The following is a 10,758-nucleotide window of genomic DNA, read 5'->3' on the forward strand; positions in this document are numbered from 1 at the left end:
ATTTAACCCCAAAAAGAAATGCATTCAATAAAATGCATTTTTTTTTCATTAAAACAGTAAGCATTTATTTTTGGGAAGAAGCCATTTATTTCTAAAATTTGTCTAGTATTTTTCACCTTTAGTACATGTGCCACCTGGTGTAAGGTAAAAAAAAAAGTATGGCACTGTAAAATAATAATGCTAGTAACACATAAATACACACTTTATTGCAACTGTCTTATGTGACAAATTAAGTGGTAGGAAAAAAAATACTAAGCCCATATTATAGTGATGACAAACAATTACAGTTTGCCGCACAAAATAATTGAGGCAAAGTGTGAACGTTTATGTGCTGTACTAACATTATTGACAATGAAAAAAAAAAAAACATTATTGATAATGAAATATGCCATAACTTCTGAAATTGAAAAGATGGTACGTACAACCTACCAGTCTTTTTGAACTTTGGAATTTGGAAATGTCGAATCGCATACTTCCTCCTACAAATAGGGTTCACCAGATAGCAAGACATGTTCTCTTCCTAAGATAGCTCTAAGTTAGAAAGCTACTAAATAGTTGTTGAGCTAGCTCCCGAGTGAGGGAGAAATGGAAAACAAAGCATATAGAGGCCATGTCTTAGCTTTACCATATCCAAGCCAAGGCCACATAAATCCATCGCTCCAATTCTCTAAACGTTTGGTCTCCAAAGGGCTTAAAGCTACACTAGCCACAACCCTTTTCATCCACAACACCATGCAACCCCCATCATCAAGCTCTCTCCAATTTGACACAATATCAGATGGCTATGATGAAGGTGGGTTCACCCAAGCAGAAAGTATCCATGCATATCTCAATCGTATGGAAACAATAGGCTCAAAAACACTGGCTAACCTTATTATAAAGAACAAAAACACAGCAAACCCAATTGATTGCATAATCTATGACCCTTTTTTGCCTTGGGCTTTGGAAGTAGCTAAAAAGTTTGGTATATCTGGGGTTGCTTTCTTCACTCAAACATGTGCTGTGAATTTTATATACTATCATGTGCATCATGGACTATTGAAGCTACCAATTACTTCCACACCCATCTCAATTCCTGGTTTACCTGTGCTTGAGCTTGAAGATATGCCATCTTTCATCAATGTGCTGGATCGTACCCAGCCTACTTTGAGATGGTGCTCAATCAATTTTCTAGCTTAGATAAAGCCGATGCAGTTCTTGTCAACACTTTCTACGAGCTAGAGCCTGAGGTGGGTAATTATATATGTTTATACAATTTCATTTTTATAATTTTTGTTTTAGAAATTGTTTTATGTGAGTGTCGGACTGCCTTTTTTAATTTTATCATTTCATTCTTCTTTTGTGCAAACAATATGGGAGAAGAAAGTGATTATAAAGGAAATACAAATTTTAAAATATAATATTTACAAATTGAGGTATCCCATTAAAAAAATATGAAATTCAGATATTTATTTATATTGATGTTTAAATTTAATAATACTCACAATCGTCAGTATGTTAATTATTCAAACTTAAATTGTAAGAAAAAAGGTGAAGAGTCAGAAAAGAGTCAAAAATATGAGGAAAGAACTTCGTCAAAATTAACAAATTATGTCACATCAGTTTATAAGAAAAATTTGTAATAATTTTAGTATTTTTTTTATTAAAAAAATTGACCATATGCCATATGGCTGAATTAGTTGGGGTACAACTATCCAAATTGAAAATGTTGCATGTTCACACCAACTTATCTGAATCAGACATAATTACTCATTAATAGAACAAGTTTGGATACCATTTTTTAAGCCAATGAATAAATGCATTATTTTCTTTTCAATTTTTTTAAAATTATTAATTTGGATTTTTCAAAAACTTTTTTATTTTATTTTATTTATTTATTTATTTATATCTTGCTCATAGGGGAAGTTCTAACATCACTTGATTCACTAGTTAAATTGATGGTCGCTTAGAAGCTCTTATTTCAAATTTGTTAGAAATTTAATCTCCATATTGTTTTATGTGACTCCATTAATGAAACATGTTGCCATTTTTTAAACCAATAAATAAGTTCATTATTATTTTTTTTGTTTTTTTTTTAACTTATTATCACTGTGCATCATTGGAGTGATGGTTACTCCACAAGTACAAAGTTTTTGTAAGGTATGGGGTAAGGACTGGAAATTAAGTCTTAAGAATGAAGTTTTACACACATATACACTAAAATTAAGCTAGATTAGAATTTTTATATTGTATTAAAAAAAAAACTTTATTATTTATTATTTTTTTATTCCAACCCTACCCCCTTTTTTACAAACCACTTATATTGGAATTCTCCTATATATCACTTAGAAATTTGATTCTCATTGAAGGAGCTCTTATACAACCACACTTTGTCATAAATTTAATTCCCAAATTGTTTTTTGCGAGTCCAGTAACATAGCATGTGTTATAATCTCAGTGTTCCACATGGATTAAGTGTAAGCTTAACTATATTTTTATAAGTTTTTAAGCATCATTCCCTTGCAAGCTAGTTTTAAAGGGTGAATTCTAACTATAGGTTCCTAATAGCATGTTGAGATATCTTTTATCTCAAAAGCATAAACAATGAGTTTAGCTTATTAATGTTATACTTTTTTTTTTTTTTTTTAGAATCATGGATGTCTCGGTTGAATATATCAAGAAGTTTCAATTAAATTACAAGACTCTTGGCTATTAATGTTATACTAATCAATGCACTTTTTGCTATAATTAGATGTGAATGCTCATCCTAACATAATTAACTTGAAACTTCCACAAAGATCATGTTAGAATTACGGTTGCAATAATACTATTATACACTTTGCTACAATTGTCTAACATATTGTGAGTGATGAAGAAAAAATAGTGAACTTTTGTGATAGTAACAAACAACCAATCATAATTTACCACACTAGAACAAATCTAACAGATTGTGTGACAATGATACTAGCATTATTGTTAAGGTTGTAATTATCAACAAGGTTTCAATTATATAATTGTTCCAATTGTTACCTTTTGTGCCAATCGAAATTTGATTATTGTCCTTTTTCATATTAGGCAGTGGAGTCCATGTCAAAAGTCTATCAATTACTGCCAATTGGACCAACAATTCCATCTTTCTATTTAGACAAACATCTAGAAAATGACAATGATTATGGGCTTAACCTTTTTGTATCAGACTCATCTGTTTGCAATATTTAGCTCAACACTAAGCTAGAAGGATCTGTTATTTATTTGTCCTTTGGTAGCCTGGCTAGTTTAAGCAACAAGCAAATGGAGGAATTGGCATTTGCTTTAAAAGGAAGTAAATTCCATTTCTTGTGGGTTGTTAAGGCTTCTGAGGAAGCAAAGCTCCCTGAAAAGTTTGTGGAAGAGATAGGAAATAAAGGTTTGGTAGTGCAATGGTGCTCCCAACTAGAAGTGCTATCAAATAAGGCAATTGTGATGTAGGACACAATTTACTATTTAATTATTGTAATTTATTATTTTTAGTATTTTTATGTAAAAAACGTTATTTTAGGTTTAGGTGATTTATTTCCTTGTTTTTAGGTGCATTTAATGCTTTTTAGGTCAAATTTGATTCCTGTTATGGTTAGGTATCAATTAGGAGTTATTTTAGATTATATTTTACTATCAGTCAAGTTTTAAGGAGCCCTTAAATAGGCCTTTAAATTTGTAAACGTTTTCATAGTTTATTATCAATAAAAATTCAGACTTGTGTTTTTTGTGTTCTCTGGTGGATTCCAGACCTATCACCTTGTGGATTCAGGGAAACCCCTCGTGGATTCGAGGTTTACTATCCAGGAACTAACAGTTTAGTTTCTGTTTCATCAAGAGAGCATCGTGTGTGCTCTTCTTCAGGCTTCCGCGACATCAGTTGGTATCAGAGCCTTGACTTACCTTGATTTGATTGCTAACCGACGAGACGGTAACCACCACCATAACAACGACGAATAACTTAGCGAGTATTACGTGACGTACAACAAGCACTCACAAATATCTATGCTAGGATGGCGCCGTTGAAGAATGAAAATAATAGGGATAACTGCAGTGGAGACATAACTCACGGGCAACCTATTGGTAAGCAAATTTCATATAGACCTTATAAGAGAATTGCAAGTTTTAATGGTTATTTTTTAAAAGAAGATTTTCTTGATTGGTTACTTGATCTAGAGGATTTATTTGACTATGAGAATATTTGTTATGAGAGAAAAGTTGGACTTGCTTTGTATAAACTTAGTAAGTATGCCTTATGTTGGTGGGAACGAGTACAATCTGATAGAATTCAACAAGGTAAAGACAAAATTCGATCATGGCCAAGGATGAAAAAGATGCTTGCTATCAAATTTTATCCTTTAGATTGTGAAGAAATCTTGTCGTATACAATACAAGATTATTATTGGCCAAGGAGTTCATACTTGAATTATGTTGAAGAGCCAAATATTCCACCATTAAAGGAAGAATTACATGTTAAAGAAAATATTGTTCTTGAAGAATATGGAGACGACAAAGAAGAGAATATCGAGATTTTTGAGGAAATTAATGAAGGCCTTGTTATAGAAAAAGAACCTAAAATCAAGATTGTGGAGGAGATTAATGAAGACCCTATTATAGAGAAAGATCTTAAGGTTGAGATAGTAGAGACCATTAAAGAAGAAATTATAGAGGAAGTTGTCAACAATCTCGATGAAATCAAATTAGATGATTGCAACATTCAAACTCCTATTATTTTATTGGGAGACATCGAAACAAAGTTTATTGATTTTATTGGGGTGGAAAGATTTGATTTGATTATTGACTCTTATTTGGTGAATATTTTCAATTACATGAAGATCAAGGGAGAAGAAGTTCAAGTTGCCCAATTAATGACTTTCAAGTTTGGCAAGAAGACAAAGAAGNATCAAGATTGTGGAGGAGATTAATGAAGACCCTATTATAGAGAAAGATCTTAAGGTTGAGATAGTAGAGACCATTAAAGAAGAAATTATAGAGGAAGTTGTCAACAATCTCGATGAAATCAAATTAGATGATTGCAACATTCAAACTCCTATTATTTTATTGGGAGACATCGAAACAAAGTTTATTGATTTTATTGGGGTGGAAAGATTTGATTTGATTATTGACTCTTATTTGGTGAATATTTTCAATTACATGAAGATCAAGGGAGAAGAAGTTCAAGTTGCCCAATTAATGACTTTCAAGTTTGGCAAGAAGACAAAGAAGATGAAGTATTCAAAGTATTTGTTCTCTTGGCATGGGAGATTTCAGATTTCAAAGATGAACTCGAGGACGAGTTTGTTTCAAGTGGAGGGGTCTGATGTAGGACACAATTTACTATTTAATTATTGTAATTTATTATTTTTAGTATTTTTATGTAAAAAACGTTATTTTAGGTTTAGGTGATTTATTTCCTTGTTTTTAGGTGCATTTAATGCTTTTTAGGTCAAATTTGATTCCTGTTATGGTTAGGTATCAATTAGGAGTTATTTTAGATTATATTTTACTATCAGTCAAGTTTTAAGGAGCCCTTAAATAGGCCTTTAAGTTGTAAACGTTTTTCATAGTTTATTATCAATAAAAATTCAGACTTGTGTTTTTTGTGTTCTCTGGTGGATTCCAGACCTATCACCTTGTGGATTCAGGAAACCCCTCGTGGATTCGAGGTTTACTATCCAGGAACTAACAGTTTAGTTTCTGTTTCATCAAGAGAGCATCGTGTGTGCTCTCTTCAGGCTTCCGCGACATCAAATTGGGTGCTTTTTAACACATTGTGGTTGGAATTCAACCTTGGAGGCATTGAGCTTGGGAGTGCCAATGGTGGGGGTGCCACAATGGACCGATCAAACTACAAATGCCAAGTATCTTCTGGATGCGTGGAAGGTGGGAGTGAGGGTTAAGGTTTGTGAGAATGGCATTGTTGAAAGAGAAGAGATTGGGTTTTGCATTAAGGAAGTACTGAAGGGCGAGAGAGGGAAAGATTTCGAAAAGAATGCTAAGAAATGGAGGGAATTGGCTATAAAGGCTATTAGTAAAGGTGGCAATTCAGACAAGAATATTGATGAATTTGTCTCCAAATTCAAAAACTCCAAATTTAAAAAACTATTGTTATTTAGATGTAATTATCTCAACTCATGATGTAGATTAAGAACGCAATTACTTTTTTTTTTCTCTAATTGTCTCGCTGCGGAAAGTGATGCCATTGTTTTTAAATATTCACTATGGTCAATGAAAAAAATTCTAAGTTTGTGATTGGTTGTGAGACATTATCTAAAAAACAAAGTTTAGTTATACAACTTGTTGTAGCTTAAAACTACAATTTTACTTAATTTTACCACATATTTTGAAAATCTAACCGTTGAATTGCATGTTTTATACATGGTTTTGAAACTCGGACCGTTTAATGAATCGGGAAACGGAGAGATTTAAGATTTTTGAGGTCGGACCAAGGTCAACCCACGATGTGTCATTTAATTTTTTAATATATTTGATACATAAATTGGTTTATATTTATTAATTTTTCATTCCTGACTAGCAAGATGTCCGTGGCCCAATGGTTTGCATGTTAGAGGTGTTATTTCACTTGTTGAGAGCAGGTTCAAGTCCTGCCAGTAGCATATTTTCTTCAATTTTTACCAATATAATGACATGGCTGAACCGTGTCTTAAAAAATCAGTCCAAGGACTAGTTCCAATTAACCCCGTTGGATTGGCCGGTCCGGTCTAGGTTTAAAAACAATAGTTCTACATGCTTTTATTACACATGCCAAATTTTGTGTCAATCCAATATTATTTACTATATGATCTATAAGCTTATATATTATGCATAATTTTAAACTACAAAAATTTGCAATGTAAACAATTTATTGATGATATCCTATCAAAAAAAAAATTTATTGATGATATAACTATTAATCTTTAATTTTTTAGAAATTTTGCAAGCATAGAGGATATAAGAAAAAGATGTAATCCAATGGTAGATTTTTCAAAATTCACTTTTAATAAAAAGATATTGAGTAAATTTGTAACCTTAGACTACATAGCCTAAGACTACAATTTCCATTAAAATAACTAACATGACTATATATTATGAAAATATAACTATTAGATTGTATATTCTGTATGCTCTTAACACACAAGTCAAAATTTGTGTCAATTGGATGTTATTTGCTATATCCATAAACTTATTTTTTATGCATATTTTTAGACTACAAAAACTTGCAATTAAACGATTGATTGATAATATAGATATTGATTTCTAATCTTTTAAAAATTTTGCAAGTGTGGAGAATATAAGAAGAAAATGTAATTTAATGGTGAATTTGTCAAAATTCATATCCAATAAAAAGATATGATTGAAGTTGTAGTTTTAGGTTACAACTAATTTTGTAACCAAACGTTGTCTTAAATTTTATATAGAGAAACAAATAATTATTTCATTAAATTAAACAATATATTCTAAGTAAAAATATTACTAGTTAGGGGGGGGGGGGGGGGGGGGAGGGAGGAACTCTCACTTCAAATAGCTTTATCAAATTTACCACACTTTCAAAGTTAGGACACATCAAGATCAACAAAATACAATGAAATAGAAAAATTAATTTACTAACTCTAAACGTTACTAATTAACTAAATTTATGTGAATTCCATCTAATTTGAATTTGTCTCCTCAAAATATGTCAACTAAGGGAGTACCAAAATAATGTTTATTCTAGAATTTAGGCCAGGTTAACCCAAAAATACCATCTAATAATTTTGAGAGTGCCTATATGAAACCACCGCTTAAGTTTTTAATGTTTTGACTTTTGAGTACATGCTTAATAGACCCATTAGTCTTTTTAGAAGTTTGAACAATCATAAGCCCATTAAAGTGGGGCTATTAGTTTTTTTTTTTTTTTTTTTTTTTTTTTTTTTTTTTTTTATTTAAGGGGGTGTTCTAAGGTCTCAAACCATGTGGCTCACAAGTGAGCATTGTTAGGACTTTTTAAGTCTTTGATAGTTAAATAAGAGATATGTAATTCAATTACCTCCTACACCAGAAATTGATTGGTGTGTTGATTTGATGATAAAGAGCTATCATCAAGATTAGTTGCCATAAGTTGAAACTCTTTAAAAAAAAAAGTTTTAACATTTAGATTTTTCTAATTTTCAATTCAATTAAAAAAAAAAAAAGTAGATCAAGCTCCCACTCTATTTTTTAGAGTATAATTCAAATATGCAATTATTAATTTGAAATTATAATTGTAAGATCACATTTATTTATATGAAATTATAATTCTAAGATCACATTTAGGGATAATTTGTGTTAGGATATAAGTATAAGTTGGAAAATTTTGTATACATAATAAATTTGTTAGGTTAAGAATACGCTTTCATGAACTCTCGCTCATGCGAGTTTGTGAGAGATGGCCTTTTGAGTTTTGAACAATCTTAAACACCCGTTGAACCTAAACCTTCACCTATATATATATATATATATTATATATCATGCACAATTTTGGAGAGAAGGCAAACATCTCATGTTCCTCAAGAAAGACTAAATACTGTAAGCTAGAAAATTTTGTTAAAACCTCGTACAAGATTATTGGTGTTATTGATGTGGACACGGACAAGTTCATTTGTGGATGAAGATCTATGAAAAAAGGGCAGAGTTTTGAAGCCTCCAAGGCAAAAGTCTAATAAGTTGTTCACTGGAGTTACAATGCTGTCTAGTCTATAAACTTATTATAAGCATATACTGATTGTAACAACAACTCATTAATTCGATAGCTTGGGTCAATCTAGTTTTTTTAATTTATTAACTAACTTCATTCAAAAATTAAGTTATTAACATTTTTGGAGTATTAAGTTTTCTATGCTCAATTGCCTTAAATCATTACATATTTTAGAAATTTATGGCTTAAAAAAGGTGTAAGGTGTAACTCTTACATTAAGTATAATTTGAACTCGTATATATATAGACACACACACAATTGTAATTGTTTTTAATTTTACCCGTACATATTCCCGAGTTATACACTAGTTAATTATTACGAAACTAGAGCGTATGGATTAGTATATGGGTGAGCCTAATCTGTGGGCCTATTAACTAAATGGTAGACCATTTATTTTAACTAACCTATCACCTAAACAAGTAGACCAAAGAAAGTGATGAACACAAGGAAATTAATAGGTTGAATGTCTCGGGCGTTAATCTCAAAATTAACTGGAATGTCCTAAAAGATAAACACAAGATCAAAGGAGACTGGGGAAGACCAGCCAAGGATCCTCCGATGATAAAGTCAGTATTTTTGGAATTCCAATTTGTGTGGAAGTGTCAAAATGAATTACCTTTTCACCAATGAATGCTTATATAGCCCATACCTTGGGACAATTACTCACTTATTAACTGCTCCTATCATTGAGGAATTCGGGAGAGTCAAAGGTAACTTCCATAACTGTCATAGAAGTTACATTCTTTGAGCTTGTTTCCCATAACCACCATTGGAAACTAGCTATGGTAATGAATCTTGACCCTGGCGCTTAATGAGAAGCTCGTCCTAAGCAAACAGACAAAGAGGCGTCTTGAATGTATGGAGGTCGTCCAAGTGTTTCCATCCATGGACGACCTCATTGCGGATTCGCACAATAATGTAATCCATCTTTTATGATCATCCTTCTTCCCTTGGATGATCTCAATGGATGAGTTTAGAGTTCGTGCGTAGTGATACACCATCAGAAAGTATATCCCAACAATGAGCCCATAGCCTAGAAAGTTAGTGCTTAAGTCTATTATGGCAATGTTTATAGTCCTAGATTTTTTTAATTGTACTTGTACATATTTCCGAGTTATACACTAGTTAATTATTATGAAGCTAGAGCATATGGTTTAATATATGGGTGAGCCTAATCTGTGAGCCTATTAACTAAACGATGGACCATTTATTTTAACTAACCTATCACCTAAACAACTAGACCAAAGAAAGTAGTATAACCCAACAATGAAACCATAGCCTAGAAAGTTAGTGCTAAAGTCTATTATGGTTTTTTTTAATTGTATCCGTACATATTCTCAAGTTATACACAAGTTAATTATTACGAAGTTAGAGCGTATGGTTTAATATATGGGTGAGCCTAATCTGTGGGCCTATTAACTAAACCGTGGACCATTTATTTTAACTAACCTATTGCCTAAGCAACTGGACCAAAGAAAGTAGTATAACCCAACAATGAGCCCATAGTCTAGAAAGTTAGTGCTTAAGTCCATAATGGCAATGTTTCTGGTCCTAGGTTACAGTCATTCAGAAGCCAAAAATTCATGCAACAAAACAAGCAAAATAAATTAGAGGTGAGAGATATACACGCAGCATTTTCTGCTACGCATCTGGCAATGGGTCGAGCGGCATCCATGGACGGTATGGCTGGGTCATTTGCGGCGGCGGCTTGGAATTCTGATCGATCCGTACGGTGGCGTTTGCTGGTTGGAATTTTGTGTTTGGAGATTTGGGGTTTGTGGCTTATGAAGGAAAGGTTTTTGAGTTTGGGTTTGAATGGGGGTTTTGGGTTTGGTTAGGATTTGAGGTTTTGCTTGTCTTCCATCAGGACTGGGATTTTCTACCAAGATATTTGAATCTCTCTCTCAATGTTTTTGATGGCTTTGGAAAATTAGAAAACAAAGAAATGTAGTGAAGATTTTAAGAGATGAAAAATATCAGGTAATTAATCTTAGTTGTGAAATCAAACGGAAATAAAAAAGTGTTTTTTGAATTTGAAACACGTCTCCATG

At 32.1% G+C, this 10,758-nt stretch overlaps 1 pseudogene; it reads left to right on the top strand.

Moving 5' to 3' along the window:
- Positions 1–511: 511 nt before the first annotated feature.
- On the top strand, positions 512–6,132 carry LOC112040011 (UDP-glycosyltransferase 74F2-like; annotated as a pseudogene).
- Positions 6,133–10,758: the final 4,626 nt, after the last annotated feature.

This window comes from Quercus suber, unplaced genomic scaffold (assembly GCF_002906115.3).
Source record: "Quercus suber isolate HL8 unplaced genomic scaffold, Cork oak 2.0 scaffold_129, whole genome shotgun sequence".
Lineage (NCBI taxonomy): Eukaryota > Viridiplantae > Streptophyta > Magnoliopsida > Fagales > Fagaceae > Quercus > Quercus suber.